Raw genomic sequence first — 23,869 nt, forward strand, 5'->3', positions numbered from 1 at the left:
GTACATATAGCATGTTGTCACCTCCCACTGTCACTCCTCATTCCACCATACTGCTCCATCAGTGCCTGCACAGAACTTGCAGTCGTCGGTGGCATCTTTATTATTGATGGTTGATAATGTTACATACTTTAATACTTACCTATGTTCTTCTGATAACTTATCCATCATTCCTACCCCACGACTCTTATATTGAAAGCATCCTGTTTTATGTTATTGCATACAATTCATGTGTCCCCCGAAGTACAACACAGCAAGTTATTTCTTTATTAAACAAGAATAATATTAAATAGATTTGTGAATGTTCCTTCCAGTTGTTCTTTGATTTTCAATAATAATTACTAAACAGTAAGATGCATAAATATTTTAGCATTCCTGATTTTTAAGAAAAAAACTACAGCACCATAGGATATACTGTAGTGTTTTATAATCCAAAATACTGTATTACACTTAGCTGTGCATACAGTAATACACAGCATCATGCTGTTCAGCATATAACGTACACTGAAGTGCAGTCAAAATAAAAATGGCAAATGAATTCATAGTTGCCTACCCTCCTGCATTCTGCAAATAGCTGCAAACTCCCTGACTCCCTGAAGGGTCTAGCAATCTCCCTGATTTCACCTAACCCATATTATGCAACTGTTACCTTTTTTTGGGGGGGGGGGGGGGAAATAAATCAGAGCTATATACATTCTAATGGAATCATCAGCAGTATTTCCCTACATTGGTTATAAGGTACAATGGTCCCTATGGCTACATACATTTTAAATAAGGTTTATTGTGTCCACTTATATGGAACCACTTGTAAAACACAATACAGGAACAAGACCTGACACCTATCAGTGCCTTATCTTCAACAATTACAGTAGATCGTAGATGTAGCCATACATCTCTTACGCGCCTATTTTTGAAAACTAGTTTCCGGGAGATTATAGTTGGTAGTAGAATTTTGCCCAGCGCCCCATTGAGGGGGCGTGTCATGCTCCACCCAAAGGGCGTGTCCATTTCTATATATGGAGAGACTGTGAAAAGAGATTGTGAATGTGGCAACTACAGTAGAAGCGTGGGTGTGTACTGCTACATCTGAGAGGAATCTTGTAAAACGACTTCTATCCAAATGTAGATGAGCCTCAAAGCAATTAGCAAGAGATACTATATTTGGTAAAGTGCTGGGAAATGGTGCTGATGATTCAATGTACATATATCTACAGTATCTCTCATTACTTTTTACCCTCAAAATGTAACAGTGTAATGTAGGCTGGGTGAAAATGAGGGAGATTACTAGACTAATGAGGGAGAGAGGGAGATTGCTGTTATTTCAGGGAGTCTCCTGCAGAATGCACAAGGGTAGGCAGCTATGAAACATGTCCATGCTTTGCTTATTGATGTCACCTTCACAATCTCCCTGACATGCTTTTTCAGAAGTAGGCAAGTATGTATTCATTTCATATGGTAATAATGTCACCTGATTAATCAGTGTCCGTGGTAAATAAATTTAATACAACCTTTTCTACATTTCCATTGTTATTTCATTTGTCATTTTCTTCCTGATCCAACTTGTAGTCTAAAGGCCCCCATACACTATGCGATTTTGGGACGATTTCATCCGATTTCGGCACTTTGTGCCGATAATCGGATGAAATCGGCCCAAAATCGTAGGTATGTGACATTTGATCCGATCCGATGCGCGGTCCCGTGCGCATCGGACCGGATCAGGGAGGTCGGACGGTCTGTACATACGATCACGTCCGACCTCCCTGTATGCATATGCCTGCCACCTGACAGGCATATGCATACAGACACCGGGGGAGTAGTGGGGGCGGCCAGCGGCAGCGGTGGTGGGGGCGGCCAGCGGCGGTGGGGACGGGCGGCGTGTGCGGTGAGCGCAGTGTACTTACACATAGCAGCAGCGGCGGGGACGGGACGCGCAGTGGCGGCTATTATATTTTTAAAATACTTGTCAAATGACCGGCCGCTCTCTGATTGGCTGAGAGCTCTCCGGCCAATCAGAGAGCGGCCGGTCATTTGACAAGTATTTTAAAAATATAATAGCCGCCACTGCGCGTCCCGTCCCCGCCGCTGCTGCTATGTGTAAGTACACTGCGCTCACCGCACACGCCGCCCGTCCCCACCGCCGCTGCCCGCCCCCACTACCGCCGCTGGCCGCCCCCACCACCGCTGCCCGTCCCCACTACTGCCGCTGCCCGCCCCCACTACTGCTCACCGCCCTGCAGCTCCCCGGGGTTTTTTTTACATGGGATAAATCGCATGCGATTTATCCCATGTAAAAATGGCACATCAAGTGCCAAATTGTATGTGAGCCTCCCGGGGAGCTGCCGGGCGGCTCGCAGGTAAATTGGGTCCGACTTGTCCCTAGGACAAGTCGGCCTAATGTATGGGGGCCTTACGACTTTTGTATTCTACCATCCTGCATCCAGCAATAACTGTAGTCTATAATAGACTTCTGTGATTCAGGAACCCGATGCGCCACTGCTGCTGATTTGTCTTTCTGATTTGTCTCTCCATTTGTAAATGTGTGAGATCAGGTCAAATCAAATGCATTGTTTCTGTACTGTTCGGTACTTGGCTTGTGAATGCTTTGTTAAATGTAGCATTTGAAGTATCTTTGTTAATCCTCCAGGTACTGTCAGGACTGGAATCCCGGGCTTGAACAGAGAAGCGTCCTACTCCTGGCTTCTATCGCCGATACCTGTTTGGTGCAGGCTGCTGTCAGTGGAGCGGAGGAGGGTGTGGTGCAGGGTTTAGGAGATGCACATCAAATTCCCTCTGCTCCTATTCCCCTGTTCCTATCTTTTATACCCCTCTACATTGGGATCTGTGTCACCTGGAATCTTTCCGTCAGCGGCTCCCCAGGAAGAGGAGTAATGAAGCTGCCAAGTACCCCCACAGCCAGCACAGCCAACATTGCCCTGTGCCCTGGAGCCCAGCACTGTGACCTGAATGCATGGGGATAAGTGCCACACTCTGTTACCTCAGGGCCAGAGGTGGAACTACCAGTGCACTGGGCCATGAGGACTAATGGGCCCACTGCTGCCCCCTATCATCCTCTTCCTATCACCCACTGTTTTTCAATGTCAAACTCTGCCTCCCCCTTCCTCTTCCTGTCACCCATTACCGTGTTGCATATTGTCAACTTGGGTCGGGGTGGAGTATGGGGACCCAAATTATATTTTTGTACCTGGGCCTACAACCCACAAGTTCCACCACTGGGGTTGCCTACCAAAAATCAGGTCCCCCACCCAGCCCTCCGGAAAGGTGGAATCTTGAATCTTCTTGGCCGCAGCGGTAAATTACCACGATTCGCAGCTTTTTGGGGGAGGGGCTAAATATGAAAATTGTATCATTTAGCCCCAACCCCTCACCGAAGACTCACAAATTGTGGTATGACGTCTACATCCGCCCCCGAAGTGCTGATGACAGTCTCCTCTCTGGGCTTCTCCCGGAGAGGAGACTTTGAAAGTAAGAAACCCTGTCCACCACTGCTCAGCGTGGATTGCCTCAGCACCTACTGCTGCTCCTGGCATACTGAGGTACACAGGAAAGCAGACTCTTTACTTGTCAGTATTATGGGAGTAGGAACTGTAACAATGAGTACAGAACTTCGGAGATATTGGGAGATTGGTGCACTGTAGTAAGTTTCCGCAACTTGCTCTCCATACCTAGGTTAATCCAAAACTATCAATAAAATAAATGTTAAAAAAAACAGTGTGGTGTAAAGGGTAGGTGCTAAGTGTATAGCCTTGAAGTAAGATTTTAGTGTGAAATTGTATGGTTTTAGATGTATACATGGAGAGGGGCTGGGGCACTGCCTATTTTGTCAGTCCCATGATTCTGAAGGCAATGTTACATGAGCACATTGAGTCCATGTCATTACAGGACCATAGGGGGGAAAAAGCCCTCACCTTGTGTGCCAGCATAACAACGTCACACATCCAGCCTCAGTCATTAGTCCAAATGACCATTTCTCTTGAAAAGTCTGATTTTGGGAGTTGCAGACATGAGACATCAGAATGCAAGGTGGCCGCAATATTTATTTATTAACAGTTTCTTATTTAGCGCACACATATTCCGCAGCGCTTTACAGAGAGAATAGCTGAACATTCACATCAGTCCCTGCACCAGTGGAGTTTACAATCTATATTCACTACCACATGTACACGCACACACAGACATTCTAGGGTTAATTTGTTAGGAAGTGTGTGTGTGTGTGAATATATATATATATATACAGGGGCGGATTGGCCCACCGGGAAACCGGGTATTTTCCCGGTGGGCCGGCTGATATAACTTCAAATGCGGCCGCACATCCTCCCTGCTGGGCCGCGGACCGCCATCTATGCGGTTAGCTGCCGCGGCCGCAGCTCTATTACTGTATGACCTCACTAAACATGGCCGCCCGCCCCGCAGCCAGCCCTGGCTCCCCAAACTTAAAATGGCCGCGGGAGGGCTGGTGCGCATGCACACAGCCTCTCCCGCGGTACTCGGAGTCGGAGGAAGTGGCCGGCTGAAGACGCCGGCTGTCGGCTGGTGGCTGGTGGCTGGTGACGTGATCCCCAGCAGGCAGCATGCAGCGCACAGGACTGGGGATCCGTCTGATGTGCGGCTGTGGGCGGCGCTGGGCAGCGCTGAAAAACAGAAGATTACGCAGCAGATGAGCACACAGTCAGTAATGTATGAAAATCAATGATAATAGTCTGTCTGCTGTGCCGTTTCTATATGTATATTTATTTATATGTGTGTGTGTATAAATATATATGTGTGTACGTGTGTGTGTATAAATATATATGTGTGTGTGTGTGTGTGTGTATATATGTGTGTGCACATATATATACACAGGGAAGGGGGGGGCACAAGGACGCACTGCTTGGGCATCCTGTATGTGGCATATGTTTAATGGAGCATCACGGTGTGTGGCATATGTACAATGGAGCATCAAGTTGTGGGGAATTTGTATAATGGACATCACGGTGTGTGGCATATGTATAATGGAGCATCACGGTGTGTGCCACATGAATAATGGACCATCAGGGTGTGCAGCATATGTATAATGGGCATCATGTGCGTGTGGCATATGTATAATGGGCATCCTGTGTGTGGCATATGTATAACGGAGCATCACGGTGTATGGCATATGTATAACGGAGCATCACGGTGTATGGCATATGTATAACGGAGCATCACGGTGTATGGCATATGTATAATGGAGCATAACGGTGTGTGGCACATGTATAACGGAGCATCATGATGTATGGCATATGTATAATGGAGCATCACGGTGTGGGGCATATGTATAATGGGCATCACGGTGTGGCATATGTATATTGGAGCATCACGGTGTGGCATATGTATAATGGAGCATAACGGTGTGTGGCACATGTATAACGGAGCATCACGGTGTGTGGCATATGTGTAATGGAGCATCACGGTGTGTGGCATATGTGTAATGGAGCATCACGTTGTGGGGCATATGTGTAATGGAGCATCACGGTGTGCGGCATATGTATAATGGGCATCACGGTGTGGCATACGTATAATGGGCATCACATTGTGCAGCATATGTATAATGGAGCATAACGGTGTGTGGCACATGTATAACGGAGCATCACGGTGTGGGGCATATGTATAACGGAGCATCACGGTGTGTGGCATATGTGTAATGGAGCATCACGGTGTGGGGCATATGTATAATGGGCATCACGGTGTGGCATATGTATAATGGGCATCACATTGTGCAGCATATGTATAATGGAGTATCACGGTGTGGGGCATATGTATAATGGGCATCACGGTGTGGCATATGTATAATGGGCATCACATTGTGCAGCATATGTATAATGGAGCATAACGGTGTGGGGCATATGTATAATGGGCATCACGGTGTGGCATATGTATATTGGAGCATCACGGTGTGGCATATGTATAATGGAGCATAACGGTGTGTGGCACATGTATAACGGAGCATCACGGTGTGTGGCATATGTGTAATGGAGCATCACGGTGTGTGGCATATGTGTAATGGAGCATCACGTTGTGGGGCATATGTGTAATGGAGCATCACGTTGTGGGGCATATGTATAATGGGCATCACGGTGTGGCATACGTATAATGGGCATCACATTGTGCAGCATATGTATAATGGAGCATAACGGTGTGTGGCACATGTATAACGGAGCATCACGGTGTGGGGCATATGTATAACGGAGCATCACGGTGTGTGGCATATGTGTAATGGAGCATCACGGTGTGGGGCATATGTATAATGGGCATCACGGTGTGGCATATGTATAATGGGCATCACATTGTGCAGCATATGTATAATGGAGTATCACGGTGTGGGGCATATGTATAATGGGCATCACGGTGTGGCATATGTATAATGGGCATCACATTGTGCAGCATATGTATAATGGAGCATAACGGTGTGTGGCACATGTATAACGGAGCATCACGGTGTGGGGCATATGTATAACGGAGCATCACGGTGTATGGCATATGTGTAATGGGCATCACGGTGCGGGGCATATGTATAATGGAGCATCACGTTGTGGGGCATATGTATAATGGAGCATCACGTTGTGGGGCATATGTATAATGGAGCATCACGTTGTGGGGCATATGTATAATGGGCATCACAGTGTGTGGCATATGTATAATGGAGCATCATGTTGTGGGGCATTTATATAATAAGCATTGTCTGTGGCAAATGTATAATGGGCATCATGGACTGCACTATTGGGGTCATATGTGTATCTGGCACTATTGGGGTCATATGTGTATCTGGCACTTTTGGGGGCATATGTGTATCTGGCACTGCACTATTGGAGGCATATGTGTATCACAACCCCATGTAGCCTCGCAGGAGTTCCATGGTAGTAGGTGAACCCTCTAATTTTGGGCGCAGATGCCTCTTCTCTTCTGCCTCCAGTGTTGGGAGGTATGTTTGTGACATATTGGACATTGCAGTGCGTGGCATAATGTGTCAGGGGCATTACGGTGTGTGGCATAATGTGTAAAGGGCATTTTTGGATATTATGCAGATTTTTTTTTTATTTTAGTAGCTTTTCGGGTGGTTTATTTTGTTGCGAGTAGCTCCCGCACCAAAAAAGGTTGGAGACCACTGTCCTATAGTAACCTGCGGGCTACCTTTTTGCAAACTGAGCATGTGCAGTGTGTGGCAGGGACCCAAACCAGGAAGTAGTGTTTCTCCTATTCAAGGATGGTAATGGGTATCCATGGCTATGTAACACTGATAGGGCCAATCCGCCCCTGTCAGAGAGAGCTACTATCCATGCCCCCACAGCGGCAAAAATGGGGTGTGACCTCGTTGAAATAGGCCACACCCCCATATCACTAGGCCACGCCTCCGAAAAAAAATTGGGCGCGCCTCCGGCGCGCAAAAGGTACCCGCCCCCCCGGGGCTGCTTAAAATTATTTCCTGGGCTGCTTTTAATCCCCAATCCGCCCCTGTATATATATATATATATATACCCATAAATAGATATAAATAGATAGTTTTTACATGCATGCACAGAGGTAGATTACTAGCAGAGGGTGATTGTGGCTTAGTGAAAGATGCAGGTGTCAGTAGGATGTGAAATGTACATTATCCCATAATATGGATAAATTGCTAGATGAACTCAAACTTTGAGAAGTACAAAAACTGTGCCATTGTTTCACACATGTGGCCTATTTCACTGTCACTAACACCATGCATGTGTGCCATCTAGTGGTCAATATTTTTAAAGCAGCATATTGTCATAGATACTGTAGATACATTGGGGGATATTAGGAGCGCTATTTCAGATGGGATGTTGCTATGGGCAACTAATCAGCTTCTGAACAAATAGAAAACAAATAACACCATGCGCTTCTAGGGAGATATGTGTGATTGCCTTGCTGAATAAAATGTTCACACTGTGTGCTTATAAATTTATAAAGAGTAACATGTAAAGATACAATTTACTAAAAACAAAACAAGTACATAAGTTGCAATTGTAGCAAATTAGTAACAATTAAAATAAAGCACGTTGAATACTACTCCATGGGTTTTAAATAAATTGTCTAGTGTGGAATCACTGTTAAACGTGGGTATAGGTATAGAAATTTGCCAAGCAGATTAAGAGCACAAATATGCAGGGGTTATCAAGCAGCTTTATATTGCTGGGAGGCAGTTTGTTTAAATATCAGATGCTTTTACACCTGGCCAAATTAGCATGTATATAGTCCACGCAAATTAGTCCGTGGGTCCGTCTGTGCAGATGAATACAGCATGATACAAGTTGTTTTCGATTATCTCACCCTTTAGAGTTGGTTGTTGAATTCTGGGTTACAGGGGAGCCTGATATATGGGGGTCTCGACCACGTCCAATTGATGTTGCCGGGTCTTGGCTTGATGCGCCCAGGAGGCTAGTGGAGCGGCGTTCGGGCGGCTTACTTGTGCTGTTTGCGGTGGTAACTGAGAAGTGGAAAGCCGGAAGGACTGCAGAGCGGCTGCACGTGGAGCAAAGTGCAGCGGCAGATCAGCTGTTGGGTAATGAACCAGGAGTAGTGGCGTGCGGCAGCTCGCTATGCTCGCCACGCTTCGGGCTCGGTGGCTTGCTGCGCTTGCCACACTATATAACATCAACTCCACGCCGACGTGGATAGTTGGGGTATGAAAAGGTTGGTCAGACACATTCCGCCGCACCTCATGGGGCTCGCTGCGCTCACCACGCTTTGGGATGATGTGGATAGTGGAGGGGGGGGGGTGCGTAAATAAATGACATGAAGGGTGACATTCTATGGGATGAGATTTTTTTTTCACACTTTCAAAATCGCCCATTATCGCACTTTTTTTTATATCGCATTTTTGACGCGAATTCGCATATTTAATGAGGTGCGAATTCTGGAATGAAAAGTGCGATTAGGTGCGATAATGTGCGAATTTTAGGCATGAAAATGTGCGAATTTTAGGCATGAAAATGTGCGAATTTAAGGAAATGTGCGATTTTTTGTTCATCAAAAAAAAAAATTGGCGAGGGGTCCCCCCTCCTGAGCATAACCAGCCCCGGGCTCATTGAGCTGGGGCTGGTTCCAAAAATACGGGGGACAAAAAGCATAGGGGTCTCCCGTATTTCTGAAACCAGCACCGGACTCTTGGACCAGTCCTGGTTCCAAAAATAAGGGGGACAAAAAATCTGGGGGTCCCCCGTATTTTGAAACCAGCACCGGGCTCCAACAGCACTCGGTGTCATGCCACAGCCGGGGGACACTTTTTATATAAGGTCCCCCGGCCGAACCATGAGCACGTGGCTGGTCAGCCTTGGACGGGGTACCTGGAGGAGTGGGGACCCCCCCATAAAGGGGTCCCCCCCCCCCCCAGGCTTCACCCGTCCAGGGCTGAAGCCCGGGGCTGTCACCGGCGTCCGTGGCCAGTGGACGCCGGCCTGATAGTGTTAAATCTTCCATACATAACATTGCTTGATACAGAAGAACTACAAGTGCCAGCAGACCTCCCCCACATGCTGGGACTTGGAGAACCACAAGTCCCAGCATGCGGGGCATTAATGGGCCCGCTGGGACTTGTAGTCCACACGTAAAAAGAATGTTAAAAAACACACACACAGAGAAGTAAAACTTTATTACACACACATTCACACACCTCACTTTTACAACAATATACATACCGATCCAGGATCCAGCGCTGGTCTCCCTTCTGTTGCAGAGCCGGCTACCCCTGCACCAGTGGCGGAACTTGTGGGTTGTGGGCCCAGGTGCACATATATTATCTGGGCCCCCTCCTCCACCCTAACCCAGGTTCACCATAACTCATTGATGGTTTTATGCAGCAGTGGGCCCCTTAGTTGTCAGGGGCCCCGGTGCAATGCACCTGCTGCACCAATGGTAGTTCCGCCTCTGCCCTGCACTGACAGCGGGGACAACCGGCTCTCTCCGATAGCCGCTAACAGCCTATGTAGCGCTGTCCCAGCGCTACAGAGGCTGAGAACGTCTTTGGCTTATGCGTCTCCATGGAGACGCATAGCTCAGCCAATCAGGGCTGAGCTATGCGTCTCCATGGAGACGCATCGGCCAATCACGCTCTCAGCCTCTGTAGCGCTGGGACAGCGCTACAGAGGCTGTTAGCGGCATCGGAGAGAGCCGGTTGTCCCCGCTGTCAGTGCAGGGGTAGCCGGCTCTGCAGCAGAAGGGAGACCAGCGCTGGATCCTGGATCGGTATGCATATTGTTGTAAAAGTGAGGTGTGTGAATGTGTGTGTAATAAAGTTTTACTTCTCTGTGTGTGTGTGTTTTTTAACATTCTTTTTACAGGTGGACTACAAGTCCCAGGGGGCCCATTAATGCCCCGCATGCTGGGACTTGTGGTTCTCCAAGTCCCAGCATGCGGGGGAGGTCTGCTGGCACTTGTAGTTCTCCTGTATCATGCAATGTTATGTATGGAAGATTTAACACTATCAGGCTGGCGTCCACTGGCCACGGACGCCGGTGACAGCCCCGGGCTTCAGCCCTGGACGGGTGAAGCCTGGGGGGGGGACCCCTTTATGGCGGGGTCCCCACTCCTCCAGGTACCCCGTCCAAGGCTGACCAGCCACGGTGCTCATGTTTCGGCCGGGGGACCTTATATAAAAAGTGTCCCCCGGCTGTGGCATGACACCGAGTGCTGTTGGAGCCCGGTGCTGGTTTCAAAATACGGGGGACCCCCAGATTTTTTGTCCCCCGTATTTTTGGAACCAGGACCGGTCCAAGAGTCCAGGGCTGGTTTCAGAAATATGGGGGACCCTTATGCTTTTTGTCCCCCGTATTTTTGGAACCAGCCCCGGCTCAATGAGCCCGGGGCTGGTTATGCTCAGGAGGGGGGACCCCACGCAATTTTTTTTGTCAAAAAACACTTTTCCACATTTTTTAACACAGGGCCATGCACAGATCTCTATGATCTGTGCAGGGTTCTGGCCAAATCGCATATCAGAACCTGGTCTGATTTTTTTGAGATTTTTAGACACATTTTTCAAATTCGCATCTCATTAAATATGCGAATTGTATACTTTTCAATGTGAAAACATCTGGATGCGAGTTCTGGCGAAAACTAAAAATCGCACTTCTAAAAGTGCGATTTCGCGGCAAAACCGCACTTTTTGCAGATTTTCGCATCTCATTAAATATGCGAATTAGGGAAAAAGTGCAAAAACGGCCGTTTTTGCGATAAAATTCGCCAAAGTCAGATTATCTCATCCCATAGAATGTCACCCATTATGTCATTTAAGTGTATAGTACATTAAATGCCATTATAACATGTAAAATCACATCGCATCACATGCCATACAATAATGGCATGCGATGCGATGCAATTTGACTACATTTGCGTACGTAGTAAAATCGGGCGCCGTGCTAGGAAACAATTACCAGGTTTTTTTTAGTTTACTTTTCTCTAAATGTAAAGTATTTTCTCTAAATGTATTTAATTGAGTTTTCAATAATGAAACGAGAAATATTTATATTTTAAGCAATGAGTTCTAAAAAATATATTTTCATGTACAGTAGCTACAGTTCGGCAATTTCATCATCATATTACTTTTATATTGTACAGGTTAAACATAATAATAATCATAATAATAATAATAATGTACAGTTAGCTTATATACCACAGTATTTAGCTCACCAGTTTGATAGTTAAATACAGTGGTTCCCAAACATTCTTGAATCTCGGCGCCCTAGAGTGTCAGCATTTTTCTTATGCCACCTCTATAGGAAAAAATTTAATAATATTAAATTGTAAATTGTGCGTACCTGTAATCCTTATGGAAAGTTATGTGTTGATGTACAGTTGTTTTTCAGATTGTCTACATGTGTTATGATTGGCACACATTAGTAGTTTTTTTTATTACTTTGACCATAAATAATTTGATTTGGCCCTATACCACCAACCCAAAGCATCCCTGCAAGCAGCCCATACTGTTTAGTGGTAGTAGGCTGGCTTATTCTTGTTGGCTTCCTTGGTCTGACATCATCACAATGTCCACGAGACATGGGAACTTCACTCCTCTATGATAACAAGGAAGTTCTACATACAGGTGAGATCTTCCCTTGTCTCACCTGCCGTCCTCCAACAGAATGGGGCACATGCACCCCATTCTCCCGGAAACCCTGCAGCCCACTGCCTATCTACCCGCTCCTGCCTCAGAGCCGGCCTTAGGCATAGGCAAACTAGGCAAGTGCCTAGGGCATTTGGAATGCCTAGGGGCACCAGCAGCTTCTGCTGATTAAAATGATATGCAGCATGCCTTTATTCTGTGTGTGAGTGAGGCTGTATCTGCATATGAAATAGTGTATTCATGGAAATCACTGTAACATACAGTAGCATTCCGTATGCAGGTACAGCCACAGTCGCACACAGAATATAGGCATGGCACATATCATTTTAATCATTGGAAGCTCCTTGTGTGTGCTGGTCATTACAATGCAAATAAGATGAATTATCAGCAAAAAAGGCACCCAACATTAGCAGAACTGGCCAGGAGCTGCATGGCCTATTGAGTCAAGATGTATGAGGAAACATCTGTATCCAAGCAGAGGCAGAGGTCACAGTGTTAGCGGCTGTGCGAGTGCTGTCTGCAGGTGGGTTGGTTGTGCAACAGTGTTCGGTAGGTATATGTGTAAGGGGCATTATGTGTATCATGTATAAATGCATTAATAATGTGCGACATATGTGTAACAGGCATTATGTGTGTCATGTGTATAAGGGCATTAATAATTTGCAACATATGTGTAATGGTCATTATGTGTGTCATGTGTATAAGGGCATTAATAATGTGCAACATATGTGTAAGGGGCATTATATGTGTCATTATGTGTATGAAGGGCATTAAGGTTGGCATAATGTGTAAGGGGCCTTATGGTTATAAGGACATTAATAATGTGTGTCATGTGTAATGGGCATTACTGTGTGGTATTATCAGGGGTGCCGAGAGAAAGGGGTAGGGGGTACAAATTACCCAGGCCAAAGTCTGATGGAAGGGCCCAGTGGGGGCCCCGGGCCCCCTCCCCTTAATTGACAGCAGCAGCTGCAGCTCTTCTCCTCTGCCCAGCACACACGGCTTTGTGCTGGGTTGCAGTGTGGCCATGGAGGTGCTTAAAATACAATATTTTTTCAGGATTTTTTTCTAAGGGTATAATGTGAGTAATGTGAGGAGTAATGTACATAAGGTAAAGTGGTACTACTGTGTGATGTAACGTGAATAAGGAACACCATTGCATGATATAACGTGAACAAAGTTGCATTACTGTGTGGCATAATTTGAATTGGGGGTACTATTGGGTGGCCATGCCCCTTCCCAGCAAGAACATACCCCTGTTTGGAGGTTTCTATTTAAAATATTGCGGGTAGGAGCAAAATGATGACTGCTATGATGAGGGTTGATGGTGCTGAGAAAGGGGAGCAGGGTCAGAAGCGGAACTAGTGGTGGTGCTAGGGGGGCACCAGCCAAAATCTTGCCTAGGGCGTCATTTAGGCTAGGGTCGGCTCTGTCCTGCCTGCTCATACCTAAATTAAAATTAAGTTGACCATAGCAACCAAGCACGGTCTAAAGCTAGTTACACACTATTCCATTGTTTACCTGTTTGCTAGGCTGCAGTCTGTGCTGCATCTGTCTTGGGGTCATTCAGAAAATGCAGCGTCGACTCCTTTTCTTAATTCTTGTGCATACTTAGATACTTTCAGTAACTTTTCTCGGGAGGTGGGTCTAGGGCAGCGGTTCCCAACCTGAGGTCCTCGTATCCTTGGAGGTATAGTGCAGACTGGTTAGGGGTAATGGAAAATAATATTGGTAATGGCAGAAGAAGTCTCCAGATGGAGGAAGTAGTCTCCAACTGCTATGTAGACGAACCATGTTGTGTCACTTCTGGTTCCGTCTGCAGTGTCATCACCTGCCCTGCCCTCAGACATCAGCGATAGCCTGACCCTTGCTGACACGGGTGAAGGAAGCAACAACATTAATCCTACAGGCATTAGCAGGAACCCGGAGACAGTACACAGTCAGTGGCCAAACACAGAGAACCAATTTCTGACTGCACACTACTCTTCCGCTACTCCTTAATATAAGGACACACATACCACTCACTTCCACTCTACTCGTAATTACTGTGGATATGTCAAATTGGGAGGAGGGGTACTCATAAATGAAAAGCCTAATCAAGGGATACAGCGCAGTCTAGTCTCTAGTGTATATTGTACAGAGACATTATATGTAAGACAATTTGGTGCCAAAGGGATTGTTTATAGCTAAATTATTATTGAGTAATGTGTAGATAATTTTGGTTGGTCTGAAACTACGTTGTGTGTATGTAGCTTATCTGCTATTTAGAAGTTGCCTTTGATAACTTCTCCACATTAAGGGATATATTTACTAAGATGAGAGTTCTATTGGAGATGGGATGTTGCCCATAGCCTATTATCTTCTAGAACGTGTTAGATGTAGAACCTGATTGGTTGCTACGGGCAACATCCCTGGTGGAATGTAATAGGGCGCGAGAATCAGAAGAGAGATTTGGTGAGAAATCTCGAGTTATTTTAAGGCAGCAATCATTTACATGGCAAAATCATACTGATTTTGCTGTGTAAATGATTGCCACTTTAAAAAAAACAAACGTTTTTTATTCCCAAATCTCTCACTTTCTGATTTCCTCACCCTATTACTGTTAGGGATGCCACCAAGGTGGTATAGGTGGTGATGTTGCACTTGCCTAGCAGTCCTTAAAGCCTCTTGCGGGCGAAGGTTTCACCTATAACAGCCATGTTTGTGAGGGGAAATTTGGTCCGCCCCCACTCCAGTGCCGCCAGGTCTTGCACAGAGACAAGGCTGCTACAGGAGGCCGGGCAAGGTAAATACAGGACTGGAGTAAGACTGGGACACAAAAGGAAGGACCAGACACAAGACAAACAATAGACACTAGCACACTACTGTGTGTGACTGGCACCGGACCACTGCTGTGGAGTCACTGTACAATAGATGTTATAAGTACAGGGTAGTGAACCGCAATGGCAAGGTGTTTAACAATGCAGTCGCTGTAGCGCCTAAGTACAATATGAGCAGACAAATGGACAGAAACGGAATGCAAGCAATACCAGTTACAGGCACATAGACAAGCAGGGCCGGTAGGTGGAAGTAATCGCTAATAGCGACATAGTACTGGTAAACAAATAATAAGACAGACAGGATCCATTTGCGGAGTAGACACTATTAGCAACACAGACATACTGTGGGGCAGTTCTGGTTACAGACAGACAAATGGATGAAAAAGGGTACATAAACAGAATCTCCTAACAGAGCCAGTATAGGCTGGAACAACCAGGATCAATCACTTGCAGGGAAATAGCGGCAAATCGCGTCAAATCGCATTGCATGCAATCTGATTGTATGCGATGCGATTTGACGCGATTTTTAGGTGCGATGAAGAAAATCGGGCACCCAGATAAGTCACAAGTACCAGCTTATCATATCTCAGGGTAACACAGGCTAGTAAGGATTAGATAGAATTAGGATCAGGGTTAATCAGGAAAGACTGAATATGATCTGCTGCAATAGCTAGAAAAAAGCAGTATAACCAGCACAGAGTTTAGGGCAGGCTGGGTAATATAGGGAGCAACATCCAATCGGAACAGCTGGAATGGACAAGACCCCTAAATGAGGACAGTTGCTGCAGTTGCTCAGCTTGACACACAAGGCAGAGTGCTAATTGCCTAATTATGGGGGTTATTCTGATTCAATCGGAAAGGCACAATCACTCTCTAATGGACAAAACCATATGCACTGCAGGTGGGCTGGGGTTTTATTGTTTCTGGGCAGGGTAAATACTGTCTGCTTTATTTTTACACTGCAATATGGATATCAATTTGAAGTACACCACCCACCCAATTCTAACTCTCTCTGCACAGGATACATCAGTCCCACCTGCAGTGCATATGGTTTTGTCCATTAGAGAGTGATTGTGCCTTTTCCGAGTGAATCAGAATAACCCCCTATTTGACAGGTGAACTTGACACAGAAGAAATAAGCAGTCAGGCTGCATTTACACAGACCCACCAGAGGCGGCTTGTAACAGTACTCCCTTCTTGACAAGGGGTCAAGGGACCCCAATATCTAGGTTTTCCACAACAAGGGATACAAACAAACAAAGAAGATGAGACAAATAGAAACAAGCTGTGGCTTCAGCTTGTAACAATTACATTTCACCCCCCATCTTCAATAGCACTCACATCTCAAGGCTTAATACATCTCCACATGCCTGAAGCGTTCAGGGAAATCTTGACTTTCTGTTTCTTTTTGTCTGCAGTATATTTAAGTTGTTATCTTTGTGTATAGCTCTCCTGGAGAAATCTGCTATCTGTGTAACAAATATGAGTCCTTGTCTGTACTTCACCTGGAGTCCTCAATAGATGTTATGGCTGATGGAAAAGAAAAAACAGTGGAGGAAAGTATCTGTAGCAGCATCACAGTGGGTCCAATAAATTGGGGTCGCCGACCATCAAATGATTTTTTCCCCGTTCGCAAATAAAAATCAGTCTAGACTGACTACAATTTGCCTTGGAATTGGCTGCCTTTGCCACACCAGCATTTGCATGGGGACACCCAGAATTTTTCTGGACACACCCACCATTTTTGTGAGCACACCCGGGAAACGTTCGGCATCCACATGCAACAGCCCCCTGCCCATCCAGCTCTGTTCGAAAGAATTCGTCAAAAGCGGAACAAACCTGAATCACCCCCTAAGTCTTCAAGAGAGATAAAGTGAAAAGAGATAAAGAACCAATCAACCAGCTCCTAACTGGCCTTTTTAAAACACAGGCAGTAACATGACAGTTAGGAGCTGATTGGCTGGTATTTCATCTCTCTCCACTCTCTCTAGGCGATATACTGTCCCTGCTTATATTGCTACCTACCTGGCTGCTGCAACGACCAGTGGCGCCGCTGATGGCTGCCTAGGCGCTGTGCAGCTTGGCAGGCATGTGATTCCCGCAAGTGATGTCTTAATGCTCTCAATGTAATGCGTTTAATGTCTCAATGGAATGTGTAAAATGTCTCAATGGTATGCATGTAATGTGTCGTCCCCCCCCCCCCCCCCATATTTCATCCCTGCTTGATGCTGCACTGTAATCCACAAAAAATTCCTAGTGTGCGCAAGCACACATGGCCAATAAAGTTGATTCTATTCTATTCTATTCTATTTCCATATCAAAAAGTATGTAAAACCAAATAAAATAAAAACAATTTAATAAAAAAAAATTAAACATTAATTGTTTTCATTTTGCAATTAGAAACTAACTGTAAACTCTACTTTTACTTTAGTTATGTTTGGTTTCTATACAAGAGAAATGGCATGAATCATTGCTTACTTAAATTAAAATAACAACTCATGTTATAAACAATTAAACGTTACATGAATGGAAAATCGGCAGAAGTATTGTACAAATATATTTAAAAAAATATATATGCCATGATGCTTTTTTTTCTATTTAGCATTTTTTTTCATTATCAACTATAGCAATGTTGGAATTGTTTAACCCTTTCAGGTCCAACGTCTAGTCAGGCTCAATAGCCCTAGCACCAGTAGCAGATCCAATGGTGAGCCACTTTAAAATAAGAACATTATCGTTCAACATTCAATGTAGACCATTTTTGAATAATAAAAAAAATACAACTCATTTAAACATTTAAACCAGACTGTTTGAATTGCAAAAAAAAAAAAATTGGACTGCAAAAGGTTAAAGTAAATACCTGTATAACAAAATAGTAATTTTTTTTTCGAAAAACGTACAATGTTATTATTACTACATTTTATTTAGACGGCACCATAAGGTTTGCAATGCCATATATATATATATATATATATATATATATATATATTTAGCACACATTACAACAATACAGGATACTCAGAACGAAACATAACAATAATGCCCTAATACATTGTAATAGAAATGAATAAGCTTTGGGTATAATAGCTACTATGTTTTCAAGTTATATTCAGCAAAAGGGACTAATTTTATATGACAGTTAACACTACATTAATTTAAGAGTAATGTTATATTATACACCTACACATTGGTGCACATTGCTAGTGCCACAGAACGGTAGCAGGGTGTAAGTAGCATGTGGCTAGGAGACATGTGGTGTATACAGAGTGGAGGAGAGTGGGGAACAAATTTTCTCAGCTTTCGTTTCATTAAAGCCTAAAAAATATGTTTTATGCCTAATGTGTTTTAATTATGTCTGACTGTTTTCTCACAGCTGACTTGTATTGTTTAAAGACCTTCAACGGCACTCGTCAATTCTTGGCTCAGGGCCAAAGTACAATTGTGCGAACAATCGTAGACGTCTTTTTAACTTGCTGGAATGATTATACAGATCCGCGGGTCATGGTGGCGGATATAAATGGCATGTATATTTAAAAGAAATATTTTGTGATTATGTTCCCCTTTTTCATTACTACATGCTTAGTTAATTACTGTGCATTTACATGCTTCTGGCTCTGTCTAACCTATTGACAGAGATGTAATTAGAAATGTTAGCAACTGGGCATGAAGGAAAATCAACACCCTTTCCTCCAAGCCCTTAATTCTAACTTAAGCAAAATATATATTTTTTTCCCTCTGACTTGTTCAGCTGTCCTGGTCACATAGCCATAGATTCTGCTCGGTCTGTCGCTGTAACAAAAATGTTCAATGCATCTGCCTAGTAATAAACAAGATATAGGGAAATGAGAAGTAAATAAAAAGCAGTCACAGAATTGCAGAGGATCTGGCTGGACAAAGGATGGATCTCAGTAGAACATAACATAAAGATATTTATTTCATAAAAGACACTGTAGCCTGCTCTACAGAACTGCTGAATGAGGTCCTATGGTGCTAAATTACAGCCTAGTCTAATGAGGCTAAGGTCTTAATTTGTTCCATTGAAAGTTGTTGTATAAGTGGAAACTTAGTAAGGATTTGGAGAAATGTGTTATAATAAAAAAAAGCAGGTAAATGTTGGAATTGACCATTTCCTAATTTTATTCAGTTCCGTATGTGCTGATTGGGCGTTACGAAGAGAACAGTCCTCCAATGGTTTCTCTAAAAGCAACAATGTACCCATTGCAATGAAAATTACTTTATTTTTAAATGAGTTATTGAGTTATGTAAAAAGGATATATATATATATATATATATATATATATATATATATATATATATATATATGAAGGAATATCCTTTAGGAACATTGTAGGGAATACTGATATCTTGTCTGTGGGGATACAGGTGGAAAAGGAATTATTAATAAAGAAAAGGCACATCTGCAGTTCTAAATTGGATTTTATACCCTGGAATCCTTATCTGTTATCTTTGCTGCTCCCTCTAATGCAGGCATGTCCAATATGTGGGCCTCCAGCTGTTGTGAAACTACACATCCCAGTATGCCTTGCCATAGTTTTAGCATTCCCTAATAGCAAAAATGTGGCAAGGCATGATGGGACCTGTAGTTTCACAACAGCTAGAGGGCCACAGTTTGGACATGACTGCCCTAATGATATATATATTTCTTTACCTTTACTAACATGAATTCTAAGTTAAGGCGCAACTTTACTTATTGGATTTTACCTCAAGAAAGGCATTGTTTTTAATATACAAAATATGATGTAGATAAATAGAATTGATTTGATACATAGATAATCCAGCTTTTCAATAGTCGGGGTGCTACACTAAGAAAATAACAGACTATTCCAATTATATCAAGATCAATATAAGCAAGCTGCAGAGGGCATTCACCAATTTGCCATATCGAAAAAAATCTTTCATTCATCAGTTGTATTAAAATCATGGCCAACGTTTTGACCTTGGAGGGTCTTTGTCAAGACAGATCACAGAGAGACTTCTGTTCAGCAAGCAGGTATTATACAGTATACTACATGCTTGCTTGCTAAACAGATGCTGGGAGGAGAGTGATGGCTTTGGTATCTATCTATCTATCTATCTATCTATCTATCTATCTATCTATCTATCTATCTATAGATATCATTTTAGAAAATTGCCTTCTTCTTGAGCCAAAACAGACAGGTACATTTCTGGGAAGATCCCTTCTTAGCAGGACCTACACACACACGCACATGCACATACGCACACCATTTTGACTGTGCTATATTCTGTATACGCCAAATACAATTCTTTGAATAATGATCTACATAAGTATAATTGAACAATGTTTGTATGTGTGTATGTTCCACAATAACTCCTGAACCCTTTAAATAATTGTCTTCAAAATTTGCACACTACCTTATCATCTTAAGGGACAATCTAAGTTCGAAGATGGGTTTAATTGGATGAGCCCTTAAGGGTGCGGTCATAAGGGTACATGCTATTTCTGTTGTTTTCATGCATTGTGATATGTCGTTGGAAAGCTTATGACTTTCTGAATATAACACAATAAACAGACTCCCTTAAATGGACCTTAAAAGGCCTATAAGGGTCCATTACATGAAAAAAAAAACATTTTAACTTTACAAAACTTTTGACAAACTGAAATTAATAAGCGACTCCTCGGCAGAGTGGTCTGTGAATCGAACACTGTAGATATCATGAAATCCACGTGAGCTCCAGCCATAGTCAGTTATTTTTTCTCTTCATTATTTGCTTATTCATTGAGGGTTTTCGGGATCCTCTGTTCCTGCCACAGCAGTTCCTGCCCTGCTGTGGTCGGCAAGGGTAGCTGTATAGTTGGAGACTCGCTCTGGCTGCTGCAGCAGCTCCTGCCCTGCTGTGGTTGGGTAGGGTAGGTGTATAGTTGGAGACTCGCTCTGGCTGCTGCAGCAGCTCCTGCCCTGCTGTGTTTGGGAAGGAAAGGTAGATAGTTGGAGACTCGCTCTGGCTGCTGCAGCAGCTCCTGCCCTCCTGTGGTTGGGTAGAGTAGGTGCATAGTTGGAGACTCGCTCTGGCTGCTGCAGCAGCTCCTGCCCTGCTGTGGTTGGGAAGGAAAGGTGGATAGTTGGAGACTCGCTCTGGCTGCTGCAGCATCTCCAGCCCTGCTGTGGTTGGGAAAGAAAGGTGGATAGTTGGAGACTCGCTTTGGCTGCTGCAGCAGCTCCTGCCCTGCTGTTGTTGGGTAGGGTAGGTGCATAGTTGGAGACTTGCTCTGGCTGCTGCAGCAGGCCTTGAGGTAGTTGGGAAGGCTAGGTGAACAAGAATTGCATAAGCATAAACTTTCACCCTTCCGTCTAATGGGCCATAAGACTAGTTAATAATAATTGAATGTGTTCATCAATGTTTCTATTAATGAAACCAATTGTAGACAAATATGTCTGAAAGTGGATTTTTTTTCTATTTTCTTAAGCCACCAGAGATATCCTTGAGTAATAAGTTGTGGGTTTGTCCCAGTTTGGAAATACACCCATACACCAAGAAATCGCTCAAATTAGCAGCCAATGACCACTTATTAATAAAAACCAGAATCATTTTTATTTTTGATAAAAATAATCTGTTGAAAAAATTTCTTTCATTTCATTTAATAAAAAAATTGTCGAAAGTAATGCGACCTTTCAAAAACCCTTTTGGGTATAAACTCGATGGCAGGGGCTTCAAAACGTGGACATCAATTATGACACCCAAACCCTATGCGTTTAATCCCTCGAACTAACTTCTTCAGGGGCTCTAACACTCTGCATTGATAGACAGATATATATGGAGAGACAGAGAGAGAGAGACAGGGCGAGATGTACTAAGCTGCAGAAAGTGAAAAAGTGGAGAGTGATAAACAACCAGCCAATCATCTCCTACCTATTATTTTTCAAACACAGCCTGTAACATGGCAGTTTAGAGCTGATTGGCTGGTGGTTTATCATTCTCCATTTTCAAGCTTAGTACATCTGGCCCAGTGAGAGAGAGAGATCCTATAATAAGCCAGTAGCTGATATATCACCATCAGCCAGGCACGAGCAAGCATAAGACGGTGCTGTGATCTGGATTGCAATATTTCCAAAAAATATATTTTAAGCTTCAGTTCCCCTTTAAGGAAATCATTTATTTAGCAAAAGCGTTTTAATCAGTGGTTCAATCATTTTGACAATCCAATCCTCTTATGACTGCCTCTGCCATAAATAAATAAGGTAACTCAGACTCCGGGTGGTAAGGAACCAAGCTTTCTATCTATTCATCATACATACATCTAATTATAACAGCTGCCACATCCCAGATATATGTTTGCTACTGAGTGGATCTCTAGCATCAATGACAAAGTAATATAAAAACACTTCTAATTCAAAAGGGTGATTTGATTGTGACTAGTACCAGAATATAAACACCTTCATGTACAGCGCTAGAACTGCTTACCACTTTTTGTTTTATAATCTTTGAAAACAAATATGATTTTCATAATCCTTCCTCTGGAGATCTGCGCAGCGGTATTACATTTACTGGAATCAGGCAATATTGATACAATTGAACAATTCTGTCAAGAGAATATGTTTGATGTAGAATTTACAAGTACTGATGTTGTAATTACCAATTATTATTATTGTTTGGTTTTTGTAGGGCAAACATATAACCCAGCACTGTACAGTGAATGCTAATTAAGAGTTCCTGCTACACTGTGGATCTTATTCTGGTCCACACCAGTGGCGTAACTAAGTTTTGGGCGCCCCCCTGCCGCCCCGCCCCCCCCCCCCGGCCGCCGCCCCGCCCCCCCCCCCGCCGCCGCCCCGCCAAGCACCCCCAATCCCCCGCTGCCCCACCGCCCATGCAAACCCACCCCCATCCCCTGCAGCCTTACCTATCGCGCTGGTCCCGGCGGCTCCGTTCTTCTTCTGCTGAGGACCACCACAAAATGGTCGCCCCCACATGCACAGCGCCCCCCCCGGGGTGGCGGGGGCTGCGGTGCTATAGTTACGCCGCTGGTCCACACGCAATGCTGCAAAATTTGCAGAGTTGCGTGTGGATGTAACTCGGCCTGCTGCGCAAGTGCCCGTCTCGCCCCTCTCGCTCGCCGAGTTCCCCACACTGCTGCAAATAGATGTTTACCATAAACATCCATTCGCACCCTTGTGTGCGGGGGTGAAATTATTCGATAGGCGACCATCAAATGATTTTGCCAGCGATGTGAGACACCTCTCTGGTTCCTTACATCTGCGAGTGCCTGTACAAGAAGCGGGCGGCAGCTGACATCCGCTGACAACAGCTGTCTGCCCCCCGCACCCGTGTCACGGAGACATTTACATTGGAACTCCCATGGGTGCGACCCCTTCTCCGCTGCCTCCTGCCACACTGCTAGGTGCAAAGGGGATGTTGAACTAGCAGTACGCAGTGCCTGCTTGCACCCAGTGTCTGCACATGTGCATAAAAACGCAGACGCTAAACATCAGTGCAAACGCACGGGGGACCGATCCAACCAGAATAACCCCCTGTATCTTTGTATCAGCAAAAGGCTGTAGCGACAAGTATGGGTCATAGGGTCGACTTCAGAGAAGTAGCAATCATCACTGTTAGCAAATATTTGTACCAGCCCTATCCATTGTGCATGAGAGCTGTCTGAAATCAAACTCTGCTTAGCCTTAAATTCCACCCACATGCCATTGGAACACTTAGCCTACATGCAAGTTACCTGTTGGCGCTCAGTTACACCTATTCAGCCACAAGACACAACAGGGATATGGACAAGTCTGAATGGCCCAGAGTTGCATGACTCAGAAACACGGACAATATAAAATATTACAAGTGTAAAGGTGCCCACACACAGATATCTATCCAATTTCCCTTGAAATCCAGAACACCCCTGAACATGGCCACACACAGAACGATTGAGTAAATGATCATCTCTATACTTCACTCTATACTT

Source organism: Crinia signifera, chromosome 5 (assembly GCF_055691185.1).
Source record: "Crinia signifera chromosome 5, ASM5569118v1, whole genome shotgun sequence".
In the NCBI taxonomy this organism is placed as follows: domain Eukaryota; kingdom Metazoa; phylum Chordata; class Amphibia; order Anura; family Myobatrachidae; genus Crinia; species Crinia signifera.